The sequence below is a fragment of the Amphiura filiformis genome, chromosome 3, assembly GCF_039555335.1.
Source record: "Amphiura filiformis chromosome 3, Afil_fr2py, whole genome shotgun sequence".
Classification (NCBI taxonomy): Eukaryota; Metazoa; Echinodermata; class Ophiuroidea; order Amphilepidida; family Amphiuridae; genus Amphiura; species Amphiura filiformis.
In genome coordinates this window covers 72,281,119-72,309,064 of record NC_092630.1, presented here as the reverse complement: position 1 = coordinate 72,309,064, position 27,946 = coordinate 72,281,119, and the positions used below count along the sequence as shown (strand labels likewise).

Sequence of the window (27,946 nt, the reverse complement as noted above, 5' to 3'; positions counted from 1 at the left end):
CGTCTAAATCAGTTATGAAAAGAAGTCATTAGATTGAATCTAAATTGATTTCCTGAATTATGAATTTTTTGTGATCATTTTTTGAGTGGTATTTTTTTACATTACCTACGAATAAAATTGTTCATAGCACTAGATATTATCTTTAAAAAATGGAAATCACTAATAAATGCGCAATTGATACAAGCTTTGATATGTCCAATACTGAATTGCATTGCATTCGGGCATCTTTATTATTGTGTTTAGCTGCCAGAAATTCCAAATGGCACAAAGGTAGGTTTGGTAAAAAATATATATTACCTCCGAATACATGTTAAAAGCTATGTCCTTTCCACAAAGTGAGAGAATAGTAAACAATAGTTAAGCAATAGGTGCAGGGTAATACACTCTTTATTTCTACCAAGTTTCAATAGCCTGCGTTTAAATATTTCTGAGATGTCAACAATAAAAGCAAGTATTCAGAGGTAACTTTCGGTAACCGAATGTTACCTACGAATACAATTTGACATCATGACAGTATTGTGAAACACCGCCATTCATGCCAATGCCCATATTGGTACATAACGAAGGCCTGTATGTTTGCTATCAAATCATATGTCAATGAAAGTTATGAATTCACATACATGCCCACCATGCAAAACTGAATACGGCTTAATTGTTGAAAAATATGTACTGAAATAGACGACGGTCTGCTCATTTGAAAGAAAAATCAGATTCAAAGAAGATTAGAAGGGATAAATACTTGGATTTGTCAACTGTCATGTGTGCTTCATTTTAAATGTTTACCGACCTTCTGGTGTCTGAGTAATGTGTGTCCAAATTGATTTATTCGAAGGTAACTTTTGACGTTTTCGCTAAGGTTACCTACGAATACCATGGAAAAAACGACTGTTCTCATTGTCTCATGATCTAGACAAAATAATGATGGACCCTGGTATAAAGCTAATTGTAGTTGCCCTCAAACGAAATGCCACAAGACGTAACTGACTCCAAGATGGACTTGACAAGTCTGCAATAACGGTTTTAAGCGAGTTGTGTGCAATTAAGCAAATTAAAGTCACTTTAGTGCCTTTGTTTCTTACTTTAATACTCTTTCAACCGCTGTGAACCGACATTATTAATACATGATAGGGTCTAAAATATCAATAAACGCACATAAAGAAAATGATACATTCAAAGTGCTTTATAAAATGAAGTTTTGATTGGGATATCCACCAAAAGTCTAATTCTTACCTACAAATACTGAAATGTTACTTACGAATACAGCATAATACATGACATGTGTAATGAAGTGTCGCTACCAATGGAAATTAATTGTCAAAAACTTTAAGCGGTACCCCAGGACACTATTATTACCCATATACGGATTCATTCAACAATTATTTATTATGTAAAATTGCTGATTAACTACTTGTATATCAAAATGAAGTGGTCAAAATCTTGCTAAAAGCATCAAAACATTTTTGATCTAATGTAATAGTATTTATTCATTTGGACGTACCATCTGAAAGAGATCTAAAAACTACCATTTTATTAATTCATTACCATAATAGCAAACTTTAAACCTCTAAACTCAATATAGATATTGTTAAATCGCTCATGTTACCTACGAATACCGGGTTTGTTCACCTTTTCATTGTATAAAGCGTTAGGTGTATGCTTATAATTCCTAATATTCTTGAAAACATATATCCTACTCGTTCTTATACAATGTGTAAATTGATTCATACTCATTTGATAAATAAAATACAGAAACTGACCTAAACTAAAATCAAAAATAAACTAGCATAAATTGACTAAGATCATATTGATCGCGTTATAAAAATAAAAACACATATTTTCTGGTTGAGCTAGCATTTTCCTGACATCCTGTGGTCTACATTACACGAAAAAAAAGCGTTAATGGGAATATTCCATTTGTTTTAGGTTGATTAGTATTGCGATAGTGAAAGCATCCTAGTGGTATTAAGTAGGTAACATTGGGTTTTGATATCACATTTACTATCACACGCCCTGGATTTATTTTTTCAAGATTAGTAATGGCACTTTTGGTTCCTATAAGGCCAATATGTCATCAATCAATGGGCAAAAGGAAAAAATTGTGGAGACATTTTTATTTCGGACTTTTATTTTTGGCCCGTGGACACTTTTGGTTGGATTCGACCATATATGTGCAAACATACTTTTAGTGTGTGTATAACACAGGACAAAAAACATCACCTATAGTGCTACTCCCAGTGCTCCTGTAGTGATACCGATGGTTTTGATATGACAGAATGCTCAAATGTTGTTGTTTTCCCCCAGTAAATCTTGCAGTCAGAAAATTTACTATCAATCATGAAACAATATGTAATGTAATTTAAACAATTAAGTTAACTTAGGCCCCCTGTCTGTCAGCATAATCTAGTTCAGCCATGTCTAATTAATGCAACAATGTTGAAGAAAACATTTTGAATGCAACCGCTCCAACCACTACCACCAGAATAAATCTCTGTACCATATTCGGCCTATTTAGTATCCAGGGTATACCATTCACTTTAAGAGCGCATTAACTGATTTATTAAATTAAAATATTCTTCTTCCTTGTGAAATGCTACAGCTAATTCAATTGAAATACTAAAGCGATAGGAACTGTAGAATAAATATTGCAGCCAAATTGAGCCAATGAAACTTGATGCTTGATGAAAAGTTAAGGAAGTACTTATGATATGGGGCCGTAGTGGTCATCGACAACCTGTAAAGTGTGCTGAGGTTTGTGGATCAATGTCAAGGCGTTGTGCCTGTGCGTAGCGACGATAAATCACTGAAGTGCTAATCGCTACTCCATTCCATAATATATAGCTGAAAGTTTACCCACTTTTACTCCATCCAGTCATCTAGATCAGCAATTCCAAACCTTCTTTGGAGCACAGCCCATTTGAAAGCAGACTGGTCATGTCAAATGTGTCCTACATTGTATGTCCCACCTTATTCCTACCTGCATATATGCCAACCTTACATTTCGAGCTCCTATGAGACCCACTGGTTGGAAACCTAAAATCTATAGTCCATTTGGCTACCTCAAGGCAGTGACGTCAGTGCGTATTCCAGTGGGCGCAGTTATCAAATTGTGTGTTCTGACTCAAAGAACTGGTGCGTTTACACATGCAATCAAAGGCGGTGCATTTTGTACAATCGACAAGTAAATACAACAAAGTACTGATGTCAGTACATTGTACATAGAGGAAGTCAAATGGACTAAACATGAATTTATCATGTATATCACCATTTCATTAGCTGCATTGTGCTGTGCAGTTCATCCAAAATTGGATAACCAGTTTCAAATTTCATGACGAATTTAAACCTTCTGGGGCAAATGATGAAAACATTACTTATGAATAAAGAAAAGAATAGCAAAGAGACAGTGAAAGAGGAGAATCCTGCCAATCCATCCTCAAATCCAGCAGCTAGCATCTTGTCTCGCTTACTGTATAGCAGGATGTTTTCAAGGTTTTATATTTTAATGATCATTACAGTTTCTGAATAATTTTAGGGTAGTTTTTGTCAGTTTCAAAGACATACACAAAAACCTAATTGGTTATGGGTGAAAAATATTTTAAATTTGAGGGTTCAGAACAATATTAAATGGGAAAGCTCAAAATAAAAACCTATGAAAGATACCCGCTATACCATGTGCATATTTTTTTTTTTTTGGGGGGCTTGCACCACCGGGGTAAAAGTAGGGGTGGGGAAGAAGGGGTGGGGGAAGAAGAAGGGGCGGCAAAAAGAATTATTACAGAAAAAAGGCGGAAGAATTATGAAAATGTATGAAAATTTTGGAAAAAAAAAAAATGGGGCTATACATGAATATTTTGTGCTTTGCTCTTCACTTTTTCAAACCATCAGAAAAAAGGTCAACCTTTTCCGACTGTTGATAAAGGGGGCAGCAAAATTTACCTTATCTGCAGCCCCCGGATTAGCAGCTACGGCACGCCATTGTATACACTGTATTTTGTATGCAAAGCAAATGGACATTATCAGTTGGGACTACATGTTTTCTACAAAATCAAATTAATTTTGGCACAAAGGGATTTGCATTTTTATTCTTTCCTTAGTTGTTCCACTAGAGTTAAATTTCCATGCCTTCAGATTAAAACAAGGGTCACTGACTTCAGTGGTGTTAAGTTACATTTAATTTTGCCAATGTTAGTGTTCCTTTCTTTCAATGTGTCACATTTACAAGAAATTAATTTTCACATTGGATGTACCATACTTCCTAATCAGCTTCATCAATGTGTTGGGTTGATCGTCTGCATGCTGTTTTATGTTCTGTGGGAGTTGTCTATGCAAGTAATCACAACAATTTAAACAAAAATATCATTTTTGAAGGGAACATCAAAGGGGTCTATTCACAAATGATATTTTTCCAAAAAAATAAAACCCTTCTCTCCCTAAATACAAAGTATGGTATACATTTCGAGCAGATGAAGGTGAAATAATGTGCATATAAAATGCACTCATGACAAAGGTATCTAGGAAACATGATACAGAAGACTTGTGATACATGGTAATTTTCACTAGTAGTATAGTAAGCTAGCACAAGTAAGCGAGCCATATCTTTGACATTGAGTTTTTTACTACATACATACATGCATGTATGCGTGCACGCCAGAATACAAACCATCTCATTCACCAGTCCTGCCCATTACACTGGGTCTATGATACAGAGATGATCAAGCTTGTCAATATATTTATGAGGCAAAAGCAACGGGGCCTGTGACAGGTGCTATCATAGATACATGCATCTTACCACTCACACTCCTCTTGATGTATTTTAATTTAATGTCACTATTTCTAATTTCTTTCTTTACAGTTTATAGATCTTCATTTTTTCATACCTGTTTCCTACTTTTATAATTTGTGACGTGTCATGTCAAAAGGAGACACTTTTGGGCAGGTTATGAATTTTGAGGTTTTTACATATATCTTAAATATAGTGATATTTTGCTCCACAACGCCGTTTTCCCAAATGAATTTGGACATTCCTAAGCAAAGATATTGAGTTCAGAAGTTATGGTATTATAAAACTGGAAATTGAGATATCGGCCTTTAAAAATATTATTGACAATGTTGAGAGTGGGAATTCAACTTGAAAAATGTCTCAAAAAATACAAGATGCCAGTTACATTCCGGTCTGAAACTATCAGACAATATTTTTAACATTAATAACATCACAAATTAGCAACAAACCCAAATTGTGAAAAAATCACCCACCAGCAGATTTTTGGCTATTTCTCCATTGACGATCCTGCCCAAAAGTGTCTCCTTTTGACATGACACGTCACATTTAGTTGTTTTCCTGCTGATGTACTCTTGCTCTGTGCACATCTACAGCATTTCAAACTTGCTATGGGTATTATGTATTGGAAACTGATACTTTTCATAAACTTATAAAGAGTTAAAAATACAACACTTCATAACCGCAAAGTCTCGCTGGTCTTCCTGTTGAAGTACCCAAACATTAACATTTCCACTAGGTTTCAAGAAAACCCAAGAATATTCTTATTTGACCTCAGATATGACCTTAAAATGACCTTGCAAAAACTGGCTTCAATTTCAAAATGTCAAATTTAAGCCTGCAGTGTGTTATTCATTTGTGGACATATATTCCAGAATGTATACTGCTTGTAAATACCTCCAAACGAGGACCTCATTCTGCATATTATTAATCCTATCTAACCGAGGACTCGCACACCCGTTTTTAATCGACACACCGTGGAACTCACACACACACACCCCCACATACACCAGACAACTTACTATCCAGCCGTGGCCCGTCCTGAACCTCCTATAGGTGGACTCATGATTTTAAACACATTTTTATGTTATTTGCGATGTCCTGGTTATATCCAGCAAACTGAGGACGTCCACGGTCAGAGGTGTGTCCTTGTTTGCGATGTGTATCCATATGTAGGTCCTCGTTTGGAGGTATTTACAAACGCACCACTACACACACCCACACATTAAACATCCTCCGAAAGAGAATTCTGTCAAAGTGATTCTGTAATTTTGGAGGAAATGATAATGACAATGGGACAAGACAGGTTGACTACTTCAGGTGGAAAGGGAGAAAGGTGATGAGAGAGAAAAGAGTGGGTGAGAAAAAGGAGTAAAAGAGAGAGGGACTGACAGAGAATTTAGAGAAAAGGCAGTGTATAAAAGAGACCTATACAATCAATAGTATGAATTAATAAAGAGTTGATCAAACAATGCAGTTTTAACCATCTGCTTGGTAATGTTACACCACCAAACTGATGACCAAGTTTCTATTGCATCCATCCATCCAAACTAAGTCAAATGGATTTTATATTGTTAACCTACAAGACGTTATAACCATACCCTTCAAGGTATCCTAAATCTCTGACTAGTTTCCCTTTACACAAACATGAATCATTTCTTGAACACTGTCCATCTTGAGTAGATAAGCAATTCAAATTCATTGATAAGCATCAGTGGTAAATCATCACATCGGAATGATAGTTCCATGCCATGCAGAGTAAGTAACTCTGTACAAAAATAAATAATACAATTTGACTATTCATTTGATCATCACCACTAATGCAGTTTGCCTGGATGACAACCATCCACAGTCTATCATGTTTATTGCATTTTAATTCTAAATCTGAAAGGTTACATTAACAATTATGGAGGGAAAAAATGAAACATGTTGACACAGTGTCAGCCCTATGTAAAACCAATTGGCCGGTTTCCATTCTTTTTAACCAAAAGATGTAGTGGGAGTGTGCAAAACGAGCTGAGAGAGAGACAGTGCACAGCAAACAAACACACGATAAATTCAATCAGTGTGCCTTGAAACCTGATCCAAATCGTATTTCATAGCATCTTTATGAATCGCCCACTCACACACTAGTACTGCACTGACATTTTCATAAAATGTTCCTAGAAACATTATCAGGCAGCAGCAGCAGCATCCTTTCGTCGAGCCGGCAGATGCAACGGCGTTTCTTAGGCAGGATATGCAAGCTGGAGTGTGCCTTATCCACAAGGCAAGATTACAGCACAGTGCAATCAATGAAACTGTCATTGAAAATGTGAGGAACCGGGGTGACATCCATTAAAGGGGCACCCAATAAGGTTCTCTTTGTGCTCTGCACACACCTTGCATACACACACAGACACCCGCTGGAGTGAGAATCAAAGTGAAAAAGTGTTATTTTTACATGACAAGATAGCGATTGGGTATATATTCAAATGGCACAGTGAGTGAAAAATGGGAGGAGAATCCTAGGTGACATCCATTAAAGAGGCACATGGTGCAGCAGATGCGAATCTTCTAGGGTCTCAACTCCGAGGGTTTCGCTATTATTTTTGGACGGCAAGGTCTGACAGTTTCTTACAATCAATGCCAAGTGGCATTTAGAGAGTCACCTGAGTGAATTACGCTAAAGGGGTACCGTCAAGGTTGCCAGTGAAGTGTGAATCCAAAATCAACTGCACTAGCTTATAGTTATATTGCACCACTGTCTTTCGTCTTAAATTCACAATGTCTAAGACTATTAAACATAGTGTGAGGAGAGGGTTTATACAGTCTTTCTGATCTCACCTGAAGCATTGGAAGATTATGGTTGGGCACCACCCACTCATTTACATTAATTAATTTACTAGCTTTTTGCACTCCTGTTGGATGCTCTTTGTCCAAAGTAAATGTTTCACTTGCTTGGTAACACCTTTGATTAGGAGGATGCTAATTGGTAACCACCTTTTATTGAGCAGGAGACTACTACTCCTGACCTTATTGGACTAATGCCCATCTCCACCATGCTTGTTTGTAATTCTTAATGATGTTTTATTTTGGTATTTTTAATATGTGAATTATGGAAATGTAATTATATTGAATCTTGAATTAAATCATAAAACTTATTGCCAGCCTGCTATGCTAATTGCCCAAATTATTTTTTTGTGATTTTGAGAACAAAGAACAAAATGTGGTTCAAGTATGCATCAATTACGTAATCACCCTAATTATTTCGGATTATTCCCTTTCATTCATATCATTATCATTTGTTCTTGTACAAAGATTGGTGAATAAATATGTTTAAATGCATGCTTGAACCATATTTTGTACTTTGTTCTTAAAATTACATTTTATGATTTAATTCAAGATTCAATATAATTGCATATCCATAATTCACATATTAAAAATACCAAAATAAAACATTATTAAGCAGGGACTGTCTTTTGGAATTTGCAGGAGAGCATTAAATAGCTCTTCTGGAATCGTCAAGGAGAGCTGTTTAGAGCAAATTAGAATAGAATGTAAGGAGAGAATGGTCAACTTAGGAGAGCTAAAAATCACTCTCCTATATCATATTTAAGGAGAGCAGTAGAGAGCAAAATTTGCTCCCGCTCTCCTCAAAAGGCAGTCCCTGATAACAAACAAGCATGGTGGTGATGGGCATTAGTCCAATAAGGTCAGGAGTAGTAGTCTCCTGCTCAATAAACTCTAATCCTTACAAACAAAGAGAAACAAAGAGCAAGCAAATTTACAACATGCTCCATGTTCAACATGAAATATACATGATATTCACAGGAGCTTAAATGTTCAATCCCTAGTGCCTAATTAATTACTCACATAAATGCACCCCTGCATTTAACTAAAAGATCACAAATGTACTGTGGAAAATATATGCAAATGTAGCAATTTTGTCTCATGCACTTCATAGAACAATTGGCCCTCGTTAATGATTTTGCACACTTGCTTGCTATCTTGTCTCTACTTGCAAACTTGGAAATGGCAACCCAAATTCCAAGGTTTTGCCATGTTTTTTATTTAATATTATTCTTTGTACTTGAAAATTAAATTTTGACACAGCATTGATTCTGAATGAATTGCAGTTTTACATTGTATCTGTAACCTTGGAACTGACATGACATAGACCTAACAAGAAGTGCCGTAACCACCCGGGTATAAGCCCACCTTCAGCTATAAGCCCACCCCCTATTTTTCAAAACATTCTGGGAACAAGGGTGCACTCAGGTATAAGCCCAGTACTAAATTTTGGCTAAGTTCTTAAATCAAATCAATGCTTTGCTCTCATATTTAAGAACAAATATAAAAAATATCAGTTGATAATTAACATTCCACACTTATAATTTTAAGAAATTGACATAAAAGATAGAAATTACACATTGGGCATTGTTCTTATTTGTAAATTAGCACTAGCCCTTCCCCGGTTATAAGCCCACCCCCATTTTTGAAGTGAAATCTGCCATCTAGGGGGGTGGGCTTATACACGAGTGGTTACGGTACATACATGTGTTAACAAAAGTGAAATTTGTTCAACCAACACCACACACAAACACCCCCCCCCCCACACACATAAATCTCCAAATCAAATGTTACCTTGTAATTCTAATTACTATAATACTGCATTGATATGTATGACCTGCAGCAAGATACTTTTATCACCTCATGCCTTTAATTAAAATGTTAGAAATCAAGTTGTGTTCCACCCTGGAAGAAATGACACCCCTCTGGCTCCCAATGTGGTGCCAACGACCCTTTCTTTTATCTGCATACATATGACATTTGCGATGTAAATGGAACTCTCTTCATGCCCACGGACTCAATACCAATAATTTGCAAAGCAAAATTTTGTTTGTGATGTTTATGTGTGTGTTTGTGTTTCATATTGGTGGATGTATGTACAATGTAGGAGGAGATAGAATGGGGGATATCTTCTTGTTGTTAAGGAATATTTATGTAAAATAAAATGCTAAACAAATTTCTGTTCAAAAATGTGCGTACTACTAAACGTCTAGAACATGCTATTTTGAACAAGGTCAGATGACATCATATTTATCAATTGAACATACTATGCACTATGAAGGGACTAAGCCTATAGCAAATTGCGCGGAGCTCTATTTCAGTGCAAATCATGTATCCCTGCCCATAGGAAAAAAAATAGCCAATTGCGCAGAAAAAAGTTCCACGCAAATCGCCTGTCCCTGCCTATAGCCAAAATATTTAATTCTCGATCATGAGAGTCAACTTGGTACGCACAGTTATTTGCGCCGAGCGCATACTACACGAAAGACCGGGCGCTTACGGCGCAAACACAGATTTGAGAATTAACCAATCACCCGGTCGTTGCTAGGCAAGGTCAAGGTTCGGTCATGCAGGTCGCGCGATTGTGTTATTCTATGAAAAGTATGCTGACGCAGAAGGTACATCTTGTCATGATTGAGAATTTGTTATTTTGGCTATAAAAGGAATCATACTTTTATTTTACTTCCCATACAGCCCCTAACAAGCAATTTGTGTTCATTATTGACAAATCAACAAAATAATTGTTCTTTCAGAATATTGGAAAAACTTTCTTTTTATTACAAAACAGTATTTTTCTCTCTTCAAGAGCGATCAATGACAATTTTTGCTTTGCAATCTCCTAACAAATTACTTATCCACCTAATCGAGATGATTTCAAGAAATTTGCTGCTAGAATAATGCACACCCAAATTTTGGAAATTGCGCATATTGGTTGGGCTATTTGACAGCTTCTTGCTTTCACAACACTGACCTTCAACGAGCCCCCACATACCACGAACCCCCGTAAGGAATAACCTGCTGTCATTGATGGAGTAATCAACTGACCACTGACCATAGGTGTACATACGTACATCAGAAATTAATAATTATATTACTCAATGTAGTGCTGCCCTCCCAAGTAAGAACACAGTATCTGCTTGGTTCATTCCTACCAGATACTGCCTTTTACTTTGGGAATAAGACTGATTCACAATATTTACCACCCAGATAAAAACACTCAGTATGTGCTGTTGTTTACTTGATGATACAGTTCATACTGCATATTGACTTTGCGAGTACACTGATAAATACATGTCTCTCTGTTTTTGCAATTTCTGCCCAGACACTGTGTTTTTACCTAGGATTGCAGAGTATATCACACATACAAGTCAATCCAACACATATAGCAGACAATTTCAGCTGTAATCTACATACTCCATCAAAAGTTAATCAATGTTAATTGCGGTTATTTTCTGCTGACCTCTTTTTTGCCCTGCTGATTTTCATCTCAAACTTTTGCTCCAATTAAAGGGGTTCCACAATCTTAGAGTGGAGCAGACTAGAAATTCAAATTCTGATGAGAAATGCCAGCTACAGCTCAGATATATATTTCAAGAACGTAATTTATTATCATCTTACCACCACATGTATCCTGAAAAATACTCCTTATCCAAATCCTTCAGATTGGTATGCTGTTTAGCTATATGTGCATTAACATAGAAGTTAACCCTCAACAATTTCATTAGACCAAGAGAGATTGCTATCTCACTGGCTGCCTGATCACAAGCAAACCACCTATATATCTTCAAGCCAATAAATTGAAATGGGAGAATACAGATAATTGCATATAGCTTCATGTGTATCCACCCCATTTTATGTCTTCTCTGGATAGGGATCAAAATCATATATCTAATTGGCCAAAGTCAAACAATATGATGTCTGAGAAGGTAGCTGCATTTAGCACTCAGTATGCAGAACACACTATAATTTTTGACACTACACCAGATGCAGAAAGATATATTATTTTTGACTCCTTGGGTAACATGGTGGTTGGAGTATGCATTCTCCCATGTAATTCTCATTGGCAGTAATTGCACACATGTTGGTAGTTACTAATTTAAAGGATTTGAACAAGTCGTTAGGTAATCAGATGTATCCTTATACTGCAGCATCTGTAGTACCGCTCCATAAGCACATGTTAAGTCTCCAAAAAAAAGCAGGCTCTAACAGCATTTTTGATTTCTTCACAACATTCCAGCCAAATATATGTCCTACCAGTTTATTTCACCCCAAGTTTGGTATTGACTTCAGTGCTTTAATTCGGTTCGCCACAAGCATGCCAACAGACCGCGCTATATGTATACTGCATACACTCAAGATTAGGTATTATGCCAGTGAAATACACACCAATATAATGCCACCACCAAACTCAAGGTGAAAGAAAGTATTACACATAGTATGTAATTCTACATGTATGTGTTAGCTGCTGGTCCTAATGAAATCCAATTTCAATTGACCGAACATTTTTCAAGATTTGAGTTCTTACATGCAAGTACGGTACTCCAAAACAACATTCACATTTCCATTTGCAGCAAATTACCATGGCTAAAAGCAGATGCTGCAGACACTTGTAAGAACCCATATCTTATATTCAGTCAACTAATTCGGAATTTTCAGAAACAATAGCTAATATAAATGCAGTATTTGTAACAAAGCTCAGACAAATATATGACCTTCATTTAAAGTGCAGAGTGCATGCAGTATGTGGCTGTTAGGCACAGAGAGCAGTTGTTATATAATATATTCAGCCCATACAGCAAATCTGCGCTCTGGGCATGAAAACCCACTCAACACTTTAACTAAAAGTTATAATTATGACAGACAAGCTCAAATGGTTTAGAAGAAACCAGCACATTTGTTAGATTTGCTTTTATTGAGACACCCTGTACGTACGTCTCCAGATGGTATGGCCTGGTGATCTGCAGCTTCTGTTTCTGGATCAGTGATTTCAACAAGTAAACCAGTCTGAACAGCAAGACTACCCTAAGGAAAAAATAACACCAGCAGACTGACTACAACATCAACATTGATCACAGTTAGCTGGCCAGATACTTGCCTAGTGTCTATGGTACAATGACGACACAACAAGTCTTCCCATCTATGCATACATCCACGGAGCTCACATTGAGATCAGCTGATACGCATCCCAGTATATGTAAGCGGTCTGAAAATAGAAGAAAACAGAAAACTGGGTTTTAGGCCTAGTAGTATTATGATTATCAATATGGGCTTGTGCTTTAGCACACAAGTCTTTACAAAACACACAAACAAATATTATGACACTAGATAATGGATATTATTCAAATATTGAAGGCCTGAGTAATAGTAAAAATATAACATAATGTCAAATTTTGACTTTTCCATTTCATAGAGCAAATTCATGAGGTGAAGCCAAGTGAAATTTGACTTTGAATTTTTTATATTAAACGATATGAAACAAATTCTTTTCCTACAGTTGAATAAAAATAAATAGTACAATTATTCAATGGATCAAATCAATGTCACCGGTATATATAACACAGTAGCAGAATTATCATAAAATTTCCATTTGTATGCAAACTATAATATATATATATTGCATTGTACATACCTAAAATCCTAAGTTCCACGTCAGTGAACTCACAAATTCAGCTCACCCACGACTTTTTTGGCGGGATTGTCACCAGCTTAAACCTTGAATTTGAGACCAATTGCATCCCAGAATGAAATCTTACATTGCCTGACACCCACACAAATATGAATGTATTAACCCATCAAATCAAGACCATGCCAAAATGTCCTGAACCATAGAAACTGTATTGCAATGAAAACATTCCACTAGGTAGTAATTTGAAATGTCAGGTAGGCTTGCAATTGTAATGGATACGGCCCATTTCACGGTTAGGCGCCACTTTTGGTGAAAAAAACTTGAAATTTTCAAAATGGATTAAATTTCATTTAATTGGGGTTTTCTTTTCCACATAAGACCAGATTTTCATAAAAATATCATTTCCCAGCTTAAATCTCTCTACTTCTTGAAGAAAATTATAATTTATTATCTCATGTTATGTAATTTTTTAACAAATTTGATAAATATTGAGTAGTGAATATTTATACTTTTACTGTCCAATACATATATAATAGATATTTAAAATAAACAAGTATGTCATAGGCTCTCTTCTGAACAAATTTGGGCAAATTTTGTTGTGTAATGACAAATTTATGGCAACTTACATGTAATTTTTGTGGTAAAAAAGGGAAATTGACATGAAAAGGTTTACTCAACAATTTTAATAATCAATGAATGACTCTGATATTTCACAGCTTTGATGGTCATAATATGGGTAATGTTCACAAATAATATCAGCCAGTTTGAAAGCACAGGTCAAATTCAAGATTCTTATGTTTGTGCAATTTTGGATGTGACAGATGTCAATGTGAACGGAAACCACACATTGTAAAGCAGAGTATGTTTCAGAAAATAATGATTCAAAGAGTTTTCACACACTCAGTAAATTAAATGGGATATATTGAAACATATTAACCTTTGTTAGTGTTCATTTTAAAACATTGTTTACAATTTATAGAGGTGGATGTGACATTTTTAATTGTGAACAGAATATTTCATTATTATAAACAGTTTGCTTGTCAAAATATAAGCTTTAAAGCACTTCTAACACATATATTTTGATAGATTCTATTGAATTGAGCAATGCTAAAATGTTTTTCCTGACCCTTTATATTTTTGCCAAGCAAAATGTTTATAATACTGAAATATTCCGTTCACAATTGAAAATGTCACATCCGCTCTGTAAATTGTATACAAAACTGTCCCCTAAAAGACAACAACAAAGCCATGAAATAATCATGTGTGACATGTATGAAATAATAAACCTATTTTAGAAAGTCAAATATCATGTTGTTTAAGTATTTTGGCCTAAAAACTACTAATTTTGAGGATGTGACATGTGAACGGAAATTGAAGCTTTTGAATCTCCTGTCACAATTAAAGAAGGCATGCTGAATTAAAAACTTATTGTGCCTTTTGATCCCCCACAAACTTGTAATGAAATAACTTCAAACTGGCATCCTAGTCCCATACCTGTCTTAGTTCTTTGAAGAAACTATTTTGGATGTGACAGGTACCATGGATGTGACACATGTGAACGGAAACTTTGAAATGACATCTGCAAGCTAAGTTGATGAAGGAGTTTTCATTAAATGGTGTCATTAGATAGCTCATAGCAGGAGATTTTTAAAAATCAAGGAGACCAAATTCTGCCACTTATTTGTTAATAAATTATACTATTTGGAAAATTAATCGGATGTGACAAAATTGTGAACGGAATTTGTTGGCAAAAATTCAAAATATCGCTGTATCTACGTATTAAGAGCAACAAGTGTAATTTGTTCAACAAATAGTAACAAGACTCTGAACTTTACTAAAACACACTAGTTTGCCATTCATGTAAAGTATTAGTCGATCTATTCCACATTGAATAAGGTACATAGATGTGAACGGAAAATGTCACATCCGCATTCAGAAATTCAAATGGTTCTCATGCTAGTTTAACTGACAACTACTACTTTGTTCATGTATGGCTGTATAGTGCAACTTGTTCATTACATAAAAACAACAAAAGCAGCTGGTAGGCTCAACATAGTTAAAAGTGGCAGCATTGGAAAATAAATGTCTGTTTTTAGGTTGCTAGTAAAATGTGGTTTTTGACCACTTCTGACCCCTGTGCACCCTGAAAGATAAAAGCAGAAAGGCCGATTAAGCTAGTGGAGGTAGGCTATACAGAGACGATGAAAAATCACCAACAGTCAATTCTGTAACCCCATTATTTTTTACACACCAGGCCAGATACGTTGAAAATCAAAAAGTGGCGCCTAACCGTGAAATGGGCCATACTGACAATGAACTTTTACTTGTGCTGGTGTTACAAACATATAACATGTATATGCATGTTACACACACATCATACCATGATACCCATTCCCTAATTAATGCCCATTTACTATAGATTGTTCTTGCTTTTAATTGTTTTAGCCCCCCTTTCACTTTCAGTACACTTTTAGCAAGAAATTGGGTAAAGATGGTCCATCTGGAGTACCAATTATAGGTGTAACACGTGGAAAATGTCCACTTTCATAATATGGTATAGGGTGGGGTAGGGCCCTTTAAATAGTTTAACCGAAGTGCCCGCCGCTCATTTTATTTTTGGTCAAAGAGGATACATAATGCTTTTGCTTGTGTACTAAAAAATAGTACTACTGGGTATTTTTACCTCATTGAACCCAAGGCAGACTAAAATTGCTAACCACTATATCATACATGTTTACTGTCTACTCATTTTACGTGTACACCCAGGTGATCTAATACTATATAGCTCCTTCAAACCAAATAAATTATTTAGTAATGATTGTCAAATACTAAAATGGAAACGACTACGTCATCTTGTTTCAAAATAAGATAAGTTAGAGACACACAAACCCCTTTAGGAAAACCAAACTTGATCATGGGTATAAACACACATGCCTCTTCCTTCCCCTCCTTACCCCTTTTCCATTATCCAGCACATGCTGTGGACAGTGTGCAGTGACAAAGATGCACAGCAATAATGCAAGCAAGATCGCTTTCAACAGGCTGAAAACATTTGCGACAAACAACTTCAAAGAGAGGTTTTAGTACAAATTATACCACCTACAAAAATCTCAAATCATGATATATTTCAGAGATTAAAGTGCTGTGGCAAATGAAATCCTAAAAATATAAAAACAATATTTGTAAAAACCTTTTTCCGTAAGGCAACAACAAAAAAAAACACTGTTTTACGGTCCCAACAGATTTTGCGGTTTGGGATATTTGTTTCAAGTTTTGCTTAAAAGTCATCTGTTTCTTTGTCAAAATGTTTTGATTTTGACTGAAAAATATTTCAAAATGTGTTTGCAATTGATCAGATTTTTAAAAAAAATAAAGCTTTTGTTGATATTTTAGGGTCATTTTAGCTTTCCAAAATTTTGTTACTAATCCCAACCGACAAAAGTCTGTACGCCCGTAAAACAGACTTGTTTTTTTGTCGCATAAAGACACATTTTCTGAAATAACAATCCATTTCCTGAAATCAGGTAATTTCCTGAAAATTTTCATCCCTGATATCTTCCCTACCAGTGCATTTTCTGAAATGAGGCCATTTTAAACTCTTGTTTCCAGCAGAAACCTGTTGTAAGGAATATAGTGTGAGCTTATTAGGAAAGGTTAAATGTGTTTGTGAAAATATATAAAGAAAAATCTTGTACAAATTAAATCCTAGTTTTGACAAATTTTTTTCCGACAAAAATCAAGTCTGTCAGCTCTTTTTCGTTATTTATATAGTAGCAACAAAATACAGCACAATTAAACAGAAACATACAGAGCTGCAAATCCAATCTTTCTTCAGATCACAGATCATCAACAAAATTGAATAACCTAGAGCTAAATATAATTTCAAATACCCTGCAAATATGATAAATTATACAATTGTCCACTTTACAACTACTGTGTGCTGTATTCACCTTATTGAATTGCAGCCTCACGCCTGCTGAAACTATAGACATCAATTTCAAGCTTTCCCACAAACCATTAACTCTTTATCGTATCTTGTGATCACACCATGTATCATGCTTACACTTGCTTAATAAGAACCATGTTGTGTACAGTCTGCCTGGCAATTTTACTTTGTCTATAAAGCAGTTTTTACTAACTCACAAAGCTTTTAAAATTTAAAGGACCACTGTGCTTTTTGTCAACCATTCGTCACTGGTCAGGCTACATGTATACCTATTGTTTCTTTTCCTTTTAATAACAGTTTTTTTTTTGTAGGGGCAATCATTATGAAACAAATTGTTCAACATGCTCACAATGATTTAAGGATTCAATCATGTTTTGCCGTTGTTCATCACCGTTTAACAACAATACTCTGTGTCGTCTGTGTGGTTTACTTTGTGAGCGAAGTAAACCACGCAGATGCGCCGGACGCGAGTTGTTAAATGGTGATGAACAACAGTGAAACATGATTGAATCCCTTTCAACAAGAAAACAAGCTAAAGACTGTGTAATTCAAAGGATTAATTGTCAGTTAATCATTGCCACTCAGCCTTACAAAAAGATTGGTGATTTCAACAATAAAACTACTAAATAAAGTGGCAATATTTAGCAGCTACCTCCAAAAAATACGGAATTCAACTTGTAAGTATGTGCAGTTTGTGCACACAGGTTCCAGACATGACAAATTTATGCGCTCATGCGTAACATGTATTTGCGCTTGCGTTCGCGTATACGCTACTGTACTACAAGTGTGGATTATAGGAAGAGGAAGAGTTGTTGAAAAAAATTTGTTCCATCAATGAGAGCATTTTCACGAAAAGTACCAAGAAGATTAGCAAATTATGCGGCGCGGCATCTGTGTAAAACATGTCCCCGCTGAATTATGAGATAAGAAAAGGAAAACTTTGTAAAGAATGAACATATTTGTAAAATGACCTCAAATGACCCCTAAATGACCTTTGATCCCACCTATTGATATCCATGAAAGCAAGTGGAAGAAATTACATGTCTACCTTTGGTGCCCTACCATGTCACTTCATAAGATTTTGAATAACTTGTCACCTGCATATTTAACTCATATAGTTTCAATTCCAGACGGTCATTACAACTTTCGCCAGAGTAAAAGTAATGTTAAGATCCCTCAACCAAGGACAGATTATAAGAAGCATAGTTTAACATACAGAGGTGCAATCATCTGGAACAATTTAGATGAAACTATTCAAAAATCTAGGACCTTACCTATTTTCAAAAATAATGCTAAAAGTGTATATTTTAAAACTTTTGTGTAAATCTATCTGATGATGTAAATCATTAAGTTATTTGTACTTTGTTTTTGTTAGTATATGTTGTATGTTGTGTTTTATCCACGGCCCCAAGGAAGAACAACTTTGTTGATTTGGGCCTCCGTGGTGAAATAAAGCTTCCTATCCTATCCTATCCTATCCTAAGGGCTTGGCTCCCTAGATAAGTATTTGGAAGTGGCCATAATTCGGTTGTCTTTTCATAACTTGCCAAAAACATGATTTCCCCAATACAAATGGGTTGAAATCTATGAATACCATGTACACATGGTAACCTAAGAACTTTTCATGTCATAAAGAAGAGGATTCTTCATAATTTATAGAGAAGAAGATTTGCGAAATTTCCAAAAAGTTTAGTACATAGACCTATAAATAAACAATAGCATGTTATTACTTTGCAGTACCCGTGTTGAGCGAAAAAAGCGTGTAAATTAATGTTCCACAACAATTTCCACTTGTACAGTATGTGTATTTTCAGGAAATGTGTCAAATTTAGTGCTGTATTATTATTATTTAGTCATTAGCATGCAAAGCATGCAACAAAGTTGATATAGGCCACACAGATAGAGTCAATAAAATGTTATAGGTATCACACAATATTATTGATTTACAAAATATGTATTGGTGTCACAAGTTTATTCTGTAACATTAATACTACAGCTGTAATCCATGAAATGGACAGCATATGTAATTATGTACACCATGCATGCCCGAATCAAATTTGCGATAAAATTATATTCCATCACCTACAACACTTACTGCGAACAGTGGCAGTGTCGAGAATTCTTTTCGGGGGTGGGGGGAATTGGGGGTAAGGTGAATTTTAGGGGGTGAAAAATCAACAAATTTGATCAAAATTACCACAAGAAGTGGACATTTTTAATTTTGGGTTTTTTACTGGGGAGCAACAGTTCAGACTGGGGGCATTTTAACAAATCGTGAAAGGAAGCAACTTACTTAAAACTTTCTAGCCACATTTACATTCCTCTGGCTCTATCCATCTTGAACTACAACCACAAAGCAGCTTTAGAACATCAGGGAAGGATGTTGCATTTTGGCATGAATATTAAAAAATTACAAATTCCTTAAAAAACAGGGTTTTTTTCCTGAAAATCTCAAATTTGGTAGATACTTTTTTACGGTAAAAATTTGTTGGAAATTTTCAGTAGTTACAACAAGAGCCCAGCGCTGTATTGACAAAGTGTTTCATCAAGGCGTTTATTCAGACCCAAGCAGCAAAAACAATTACATTTCCTATATTGGTTGCTACATTTCCTGGTAAATTATCAATATTTTGACACTCTCCAGCAAGGCCATTCACCTCCTGCTACCATGTACAATAATGCCACATCTTTGCCAATGACTTTTCCTCCAACCCAATCTAAGTTAACGATCCCTAAACAAGAGAATTATTAGTAATATCTAATTGATGCTCCCAATCAATGCTCCTAACCTATGTATTATGACTTATCAGAGTATCAGGAAGCGACAACTTCTAGCAGAAAAAGCACATCCTACATTTGTCCTATATAGACCTACACACTATGTGTACAACATGTAATATGAAGTTCAGTGTGACAGTGATAACACCAGGATATAACTGTACAATGCTCACAAGGGTGTCTGAATTGACGCACTTTGGTGACTATGATACTAAAAGGACGGACACACTGCCCACACACAGTACAAGTACAATGTATCCAAGTATTGTACGGGTACCAGCTTTAAATGCAATTGATCACTGGACATGACGCAAGATCAACTTTGCAATCCTATTTGCATTCTTCCTATCATAACCAAGGAAAAGCATAAGGTTAAAGTTAGAAAAATATTAATAAAAAATCCTTACGGACCTTTAAATACAGATTTTGCAATAAAACTGATCACTTAAACCACAATTAAAATCTGTCATGGAGCCATCAAATATGTTTAGCCAGCTCCATTTCATGCACCAGTAAGCAAGCATATTTTTCACAACTTTTATTGATAAAAATGCATTTTATTGCATAACTACACTTTTTTTTTTATAGCCAGATGAGATTTCCACAAGGTGGAGAAATGCATCATATCACCATGATCACCATACTAAAACATTCAGTGCTAGCAACAATCCAACATGTGATTCCCCAATCTTCCCTCTCTTTTCCTTGCTTATATTCTCTCTCTCCATCCTGCAATAAAAAAAAAACCACCCAGATTTGATTACACATGGCGCCCCCATGAATTTCTAACTGAATTAACAAGCCGGCAATGGATGACTAAATTGAATTGTAGATTCAGATGAATAAAGAGTATTTAACGCTTGTATTGATACATGATGATTATCCAGGGTTATGCACGTCTTCCACTAATAATTATAACGCCGTATTCATGGCGTAAATATGCATGCAGCATTCCCATTTTCTTTGGAAAACATATTTGCTACACAGAGAGCATACAGATGTATTAATATGCACAGATGTGGGACAGGAACATTTTGGATGCTAAATATTCTGCTCTATGGCCACATTCCCTATCACATCACATTTAGAGCTGAATTTCTTAATATGGATCCCTTTACAGGAGAGCTTTATTTTTGAATTACTCTTTTATGTTGTGACACAAAGTATTTGTCAATCACTTGGAAAAGTCTGGAATGATGTACATAAGAAATGTAATGCATAATCTTACTTCAATTTGACTTTAATTTTATAGTGCTACGCTTACTACCATTTACATGACCAGAATCTCGCCCATCCTCTCCAGGTTAGAGTTTAAATAGATTAATGCAGATTTGTCAGCCATGCAAATAGTTTTTGATTTTAATACATACATGTTCCTTACTGTATCATGTTAAAAACATTAAGGGTTTGTTGGTATAGCATTTAAAATATCTGCACTTTTTTGTATTTTGTTTAATTGCTAGATAAAAATAGGGATGGCGGATCGACGGCAGTTCCAAATAGGTCATCCAAAGATATGGGTAATGAAAACCACATGGTAAATAATCAAGCGACAATTGGTGAGGTTGGTTTTTTTTACAGATCGTTTTTGCCCGCACTCTCTCATTTTTTAACCAATTTCCATAAAAAAAGGTGTCAAAGAGCTCAGAAGGATGAACCACTTTAAATGAGACCTGTAGGTAAAATGTTTGAAACATTTCACTTTTTCACTATGTAACACAAAGGTACCCCAGTTTATGACACAGGACCATTTTCATGCACTAAAATAACATTAAACATGCTAAACATGGGTCCCATTTTTAGGTGAAATAAATGTCACCCCAAACTCCCTTTTGGGGTTTGGGGCAAGGGTGTCAGGTTAGTTGGGCTTGGATTATATAGTTTGCGTAAGGTTAGGAAAAACATTTAAAACAAAATATAATTTGAAAAAGATTGATTCCCCCCCCCCAAAAAAAAAGATTTTTCGGTTTATATCGTATTTACATATAGGCAGATTAGTTTTTGATTTTTACAATACTGATTATGCCTAAATTAGACTTAAATTAGCCAATCAGAATCCAATCAGCCTATTTCTATATTCATAGTACATAAATGTATAAAATCAACAAGAAAGTTTGACACAACTCTGTATACACTACAGGTCTGTAATTCATGTAAAATTGTGTGATAATCTCACTCGTCTTTCTTGGTATAATGAGCACTATGAATGCAAATGTGCATATATTTTGACTTCCTGATTCTTTTTTCTTTTTTAAAAACTTCATATTTGTCGATGATCATGATGGTCATTGTAATGAATTGTGAGGAGTGTCACCTTGGATGGGGAAATACTATTTTCCTCCGATGCTTAGTCACGCCCATGAAATATTGTGCTTAAAATATGATCAGTAAATATGCGACGAATTGCATTAAGACTAAGTACATAAAAAATGATGCACAAATATGATCTAGATACATGTACTTTAAAACAACAACTGTAATGTGAACCCGAAAGACATATTTCGCACAATTTTTGGCCAATTTTAAGCTTGCCATACCTCCGATTTGTTTGAAAAGAGCAATGGACATAAAAAAACGCAACAGATGTCAAAAACTGGAAACATTCTGCGCAAATAATGTGATTGCGCAGAGTCGGACCCATAAATGTGTACTATTTTAGCATAAAATTATATAGTACATGTGGTGCTATGGGGTGATTTCTAAGTTAGCATCTAGTTTTCCTACATCAGTGGAACCAATGTTTTTTGACATTAAAATACACCTTAAAGGATAAAACTAGAATTTTATTATGCCCCCTCTACATCCCACAAAGGGGTCGAAGGTCATAATTCGCCCTTTGCACGGCTCTGTCATCTTGCTACCAAAACGAAGTTCTCCCTGCAAACGCATGCGCAATAAGTGCATTTTTATTTCTCTCACTTTACTAGCAATGCACTAGAAGGCTTTTGCAAAGCGTATGTGGTTATTAAAGCACACGTTTGACAGGCATACGCACACAACACACACTTTGCGGGTAGAACCTCATTTTGAGATGACCGTGCGATCATTGATTGAATAAGGCCTAAATTTAATATTTGTTTGCTTATGTTGCACATGTACCTCAAATGTTCCTCTCATTGCTAGGAATTAAAAAGTAAATTACCATATTGCACTAGGGTGTTATAGAGTTAATAATTTTAGGTCTTTAGGAAAAAATCTGTACTTCTGTATAATTTTACGAGTTGTCAAAATTTTCAAATAATGGTCGGCTTTTCCTCCGAGCTACATAGAATCATACATATCATAAGATTTAACAGTGTAACAGTATAATTTTCAGGTAGACTATCTTTGCAAATTAAATGTGCTCAATCCCCATTACAGGAGAGCGTAAAAACAAATCTAACATATAGACCTCTGGAAAAGATCATATCATAAGATTTATAAAGTTTACTTTAAGGACTGTTATGTTAAAGTTTTGGTCTCATTTTGTTGCTTATACCATTGCCATACACACACACCTCATTGGACACCATTTAAAAAAATAAAAAAGTGCAAATTTTATTTCACATTCCACTTCGTACCCACCCATAAATTACATCAGAACCTAGACACAAAATTACCTTAATTACAAAATTCCCAGTACAAAATATACAGAAATATGTACATGTCCCTTACAAAATTATCTTAACTCAGGACAAATATTAGCATCTGACATGTATGTTTGCTTTATTACCTGCTCAGTTATACTGCAACTGATAATACTTAATAGCTGATAACATCCTTCAAACACAGGTTTCTTGACCTGTATGTACCTGTGCCAAAAACAAATGACACACTGTTGTATCATCTGCTTGGCATGAACTCAAATTTGGCATCAATTCAAAAACATTGACTCAAAAGAGTTAGTGGCAGTAAAAATCACATGGAATATATGTGTATGCTACAATAAACAACAATACTTTTAGATCGATAGTATAATTGTATCAATAAATTAGGTGTGCTAACTGTGCTTATTGTTATCATTGTCTACATGTTTGACCGGGATATGTGATGACACAATTTAGACTGACCATTGTATTGCAGATTCAGTGGGAGCGGTCTAGTTCGTAGACACATAACCTGATTGGACAATCGTATGATTAAATTGGGGGCACTCACATGTCCTGGCTATAAGGGTATGTGCCTAGGCGATGACCCCCTTTTTCAGCGCCGACAACCATTCCCTAGACCCCAGAATTCATTGATCATCGCACTCTTGCTCGCAATTTTTCTAGCTGTTCCTCAGACTCCAGTAATTCATTGACTGCCACTCTCATACCTGGCAATTGGGATCGGCATGTTTTTTGGTGTACTATAATTATAGGCTGGATCAGTGCCCGAGACCCCCCCCCCCCCCCATTGGCGGCTGATCAGTTCTCAAGATCCCCCTCTTTTGACCAGCCGATCAGTTTCGAGACCCCCCCTCTTTTTTGCCTGCCGATCAGTTCCCTAGACCTCGAAATTCGAAACTGGTGGTGGCACACCCCTCAAAAAAAAATTTGAGTACTCCTCTCCGGGTACTGTACAGACCGTGTACCTACAGTATATTACCCATATGGCCAAGCAGTTAAGGTGTTGCGCTGTCGGTAGGGAGAATAAAATCGGCGAGGGTCCGAGTCTTGGGCTTGCAGGTGAGAATTGTCTTCCTCTCCCAAAACGTTCCTACATGTATAAGGTCAGAAATCCTACAATTGTGTTCGGTTACTTTACAGAATAAAATTGTAGAATTTCTTCTTACCCACCACACACTGCTTAGCACGTGCAGATATAGGTAGTGTGTGTGCAACGTCTCTAAAGCACATGCAGATATAGGTAGTGTGTGTGCAACGTCTCTTGGTTCGGAAATCACATAAAGTTGTTGGTCTCATGTACAGTGCACGTAAGTGTCAGAGCTATTCGAAAAGAGAAGGGGACCATCCCCGGTTCTGATATCTGCAAAGACTGCAATCAACCCTAGGTTCCAAGATCGTGCATAGGTAAAACTGTGCACGTAAAGCCCGTACCTTGATGCTCAAACAATTGAGGTAATAAGCATGTATAAGGAAGGAAGTGGGAAGGGTGAGGGAACCTGCAGGGAACCACACAGGGAACCACACACTCCCAGCTTGTACAACTTGCTGCAGCAGCTTCACCCACTCACTCAGGCAATATTTTTCGAACGGAACCACAGATTTTATGTCTGTTTTCACTTGTAGCCCGCAGCCATCATGAATGTCACAAAAAACATGAAGCATATTCCTGACCCCTGTAAGGTCATAATTTCGTTCATAAAAGCATGCCGGGTTAATTCCTACCATTCCGATCTATTGAATTAAGACCATGAGAATGTGATCGGGTTCATGAATACTTAATGAGCAGCGCTACTGTCCTCATACCGCAAAATAATATCATGACATGGAGTCCAGCAAAATTCCAATGCTATGCACTTTACATGTTTAGTGGTGCACGGTGGCTAATCGAATCCTTTATTTCTAACTTTGTATAGCAGTTGGGACATTTTAACAGATATTTTCCTATTTTTCAAAGACAAAATCAGGGACATATACTTTGTCCAGACAAGAACAAATATTTCGGAGAGTCTATGCTGAAAATGGACCCAAAACATCTTGTGTAAAAAACACACCTTTTCCCTGATTTTCATGGTTTTTAAGACCCTATTCACGTTATACACGTAACATGCCCGATTGTGAAAAAGACCCTAATTATACACTTTTTTGTTCACGGATGATACCCCTTGTCAAAACAGAGTGCCCCCCCTGGAAATTTGTATTAAAATATTTTTCACCATCCAGGTATTTAGGCCTATTCCAGCTCACTTACTAGTAAAAAGACTATAAATTTTTTAATGACTGACACACATTATTGGTCCCAAAACAACTCTCCTAAAAGGTAATGGCCATTTACAGTTTAACTTGATGACAGAATCTTGTTTTGGTTTTATTCTATTTTGGAATCAGTTAATTTAACATTGGCCTGTGTGCTTGTGTGTTTATTGGAAACTAGACTTCTCCATTCTTTTTCTCTCTTTTTCGATGTCTAGTGAGCAAATTTTTTCAATATTTTGAGAAAATTATGTCAAATTTTCTATTCTGTATTGTTTAGTAATAATGTCTTTTGCCAATAGTATGTTTAAAGTTGTAATTTTGTGTTTTTGATAGCAAAGATCGGATATTTTCGTTCCCTAATCAATTCTGAACCCTTCGCAAGGGTGCCGATTTCGCAGAACTTTGACGATAATTTTGTCTTTTTGGACACTAAAATGCTTTCGATCTTTAATTTTGTTTCAACCGAGTCTAAAATTAGCAAGCACAATACGGTTGGTACCACTTTTATATACATTGATGAAATTTTAAAGATTTTTTTCAAGTTTTTAACCGGCTAAATCGTTAAGTGTGTATTTCCCATTGACATCCAAAATGGCGTAAGCCAGTCCTCAATATACATAGGTACGGCGTATATGACTGGCAAGCGAGTCTAGTCTTGCCAGCAAGACTTCAGTCTTTATCATAAACATAATGACATCTACAGACCTGTATGCTGAGTAACAGTTACTGGAACTAGGCTATAGGTGACCCCAGCCATCCGGGTACTTATTTTACATGACGCTACATTTTCAACCCACAATAGATCGTGGAGCAGAGCGACGACTTGAAGACTTGCAGCAGAGCTGACTCAGTTTGTTTACATTTTGTTTTGACCTCGAATCTAGCAAATTTCTGGGCCGATTTCGGTAAAATAAAGGTTTAATACTTGGCAAAAATTGCATTTTATGTGAAGCTGAACACATGAACATGTAGAGGAGAGTCTTTATTTTTGTTGTTGGCTGGAGTGGAGGCCCCATGTCGAGAAGTTATAGAAATGGTAGTATTTTGGCCAATTTGAAAAGGGACAAACCACAGAAAACTACAAATTTGACTTCTGAATTGGATTTGTTGTCAACGAAGGTCAACGGCTTGTGACGTCATTCCGGGGTCACATATAGCTTTGCTCTGAGCTGTGCACTCATGAACGATACCTCCGCTGTGAAAACATTTGAGCTGAATTGAATGCGACTACTGAAAAGTAATGAAAAATGAAAAACGACCGCATGCGATTTGAAAAAGTGACGGGATGCAAATCTAAAATTTCATTCTCATGGCCTAAACGTAGCCGAAAAATACAAACATGGGCGGGTTTATACATCACGAAATTATCATCATCATATCATGAATAACATTATAAAAAACATATAATACTTTCATCTGACATAACTTAGTTATATTAATAAATTATCAATCAGATTCATGATATTGTCTTTCTTACCTTTGATAATTGATATTTATACATTGGAAAAATCACTTAATTGACACCAATGCCCTACACTAGCCTGGTGGCCTGTTGTACATTATTTATCACACAAATTACAAATTCAATTGTTGCATAGCCGCACCGTTGACATTTCCAGGCATGAATTGCATTGACATGCGTGTGTTTGTCCCGGGTACGGCTATGCAGATATTGCATGCACTGCCATTGCAATGCATTGTGAATAGGTGTAATCTTACCGACTGATAAAAGCGATGAAAAAGCTACCTACAAAGTGCTAAATTTTGTTATAACCCGGCAGCTCGCTAGCTAAGTATTCCAAGTGTGATATCCAATGTAAAATACGGTCTCACCGATGATCTATTTGGTAAAATGTTGACAAAACAACGCTTATTATTCTCTTCGTAGATAGTATACTCGGCCAAGCTAGCGAGCAAAGGGACTCCACAATGCAATCAAATCCGCCCTTCTATTTAGTCACGTGACCTTAGCAAGCTCAGCCTAAACCACATGAAACGAGTGACTTGATTGGGTTACAATCCTCATTAAAACAGGTCTCTAGGTTACATTGACGTCATTCGTGCCCTGCTAAGTGAACTTTTGACCAAAATAATAGATTGTTCAGAAAAGGGAAAAAATGCTAAAAATACACTTAGGGAATTATTTC

At 36.0% G+C, this 27,946-nt stretch overlaps 1 protein-coding gene across 1 annotated transcript in view; it reads right to left on the bottom strand.

The window, feature by feature from the left end:
• The window catches only part of LOC140149073 (plasma membrane calcium-transporting ATPase 2-like), a 222,443-nt gene extending 194,712 nt beyond the window's left edge, over positions 1–27,731 (bottom strand). Inside the window, 2 exon segments of the mRNA XM_072171231.1 lie at positions 12,702–12,809; positions 27,519–27,731. The gene's annotated coding sequence lies outside the window, so the exon portion shown is untranslated.
• Between the last annotated feature and the right edge of the window lie 215 nt (positions 27,732–27,946).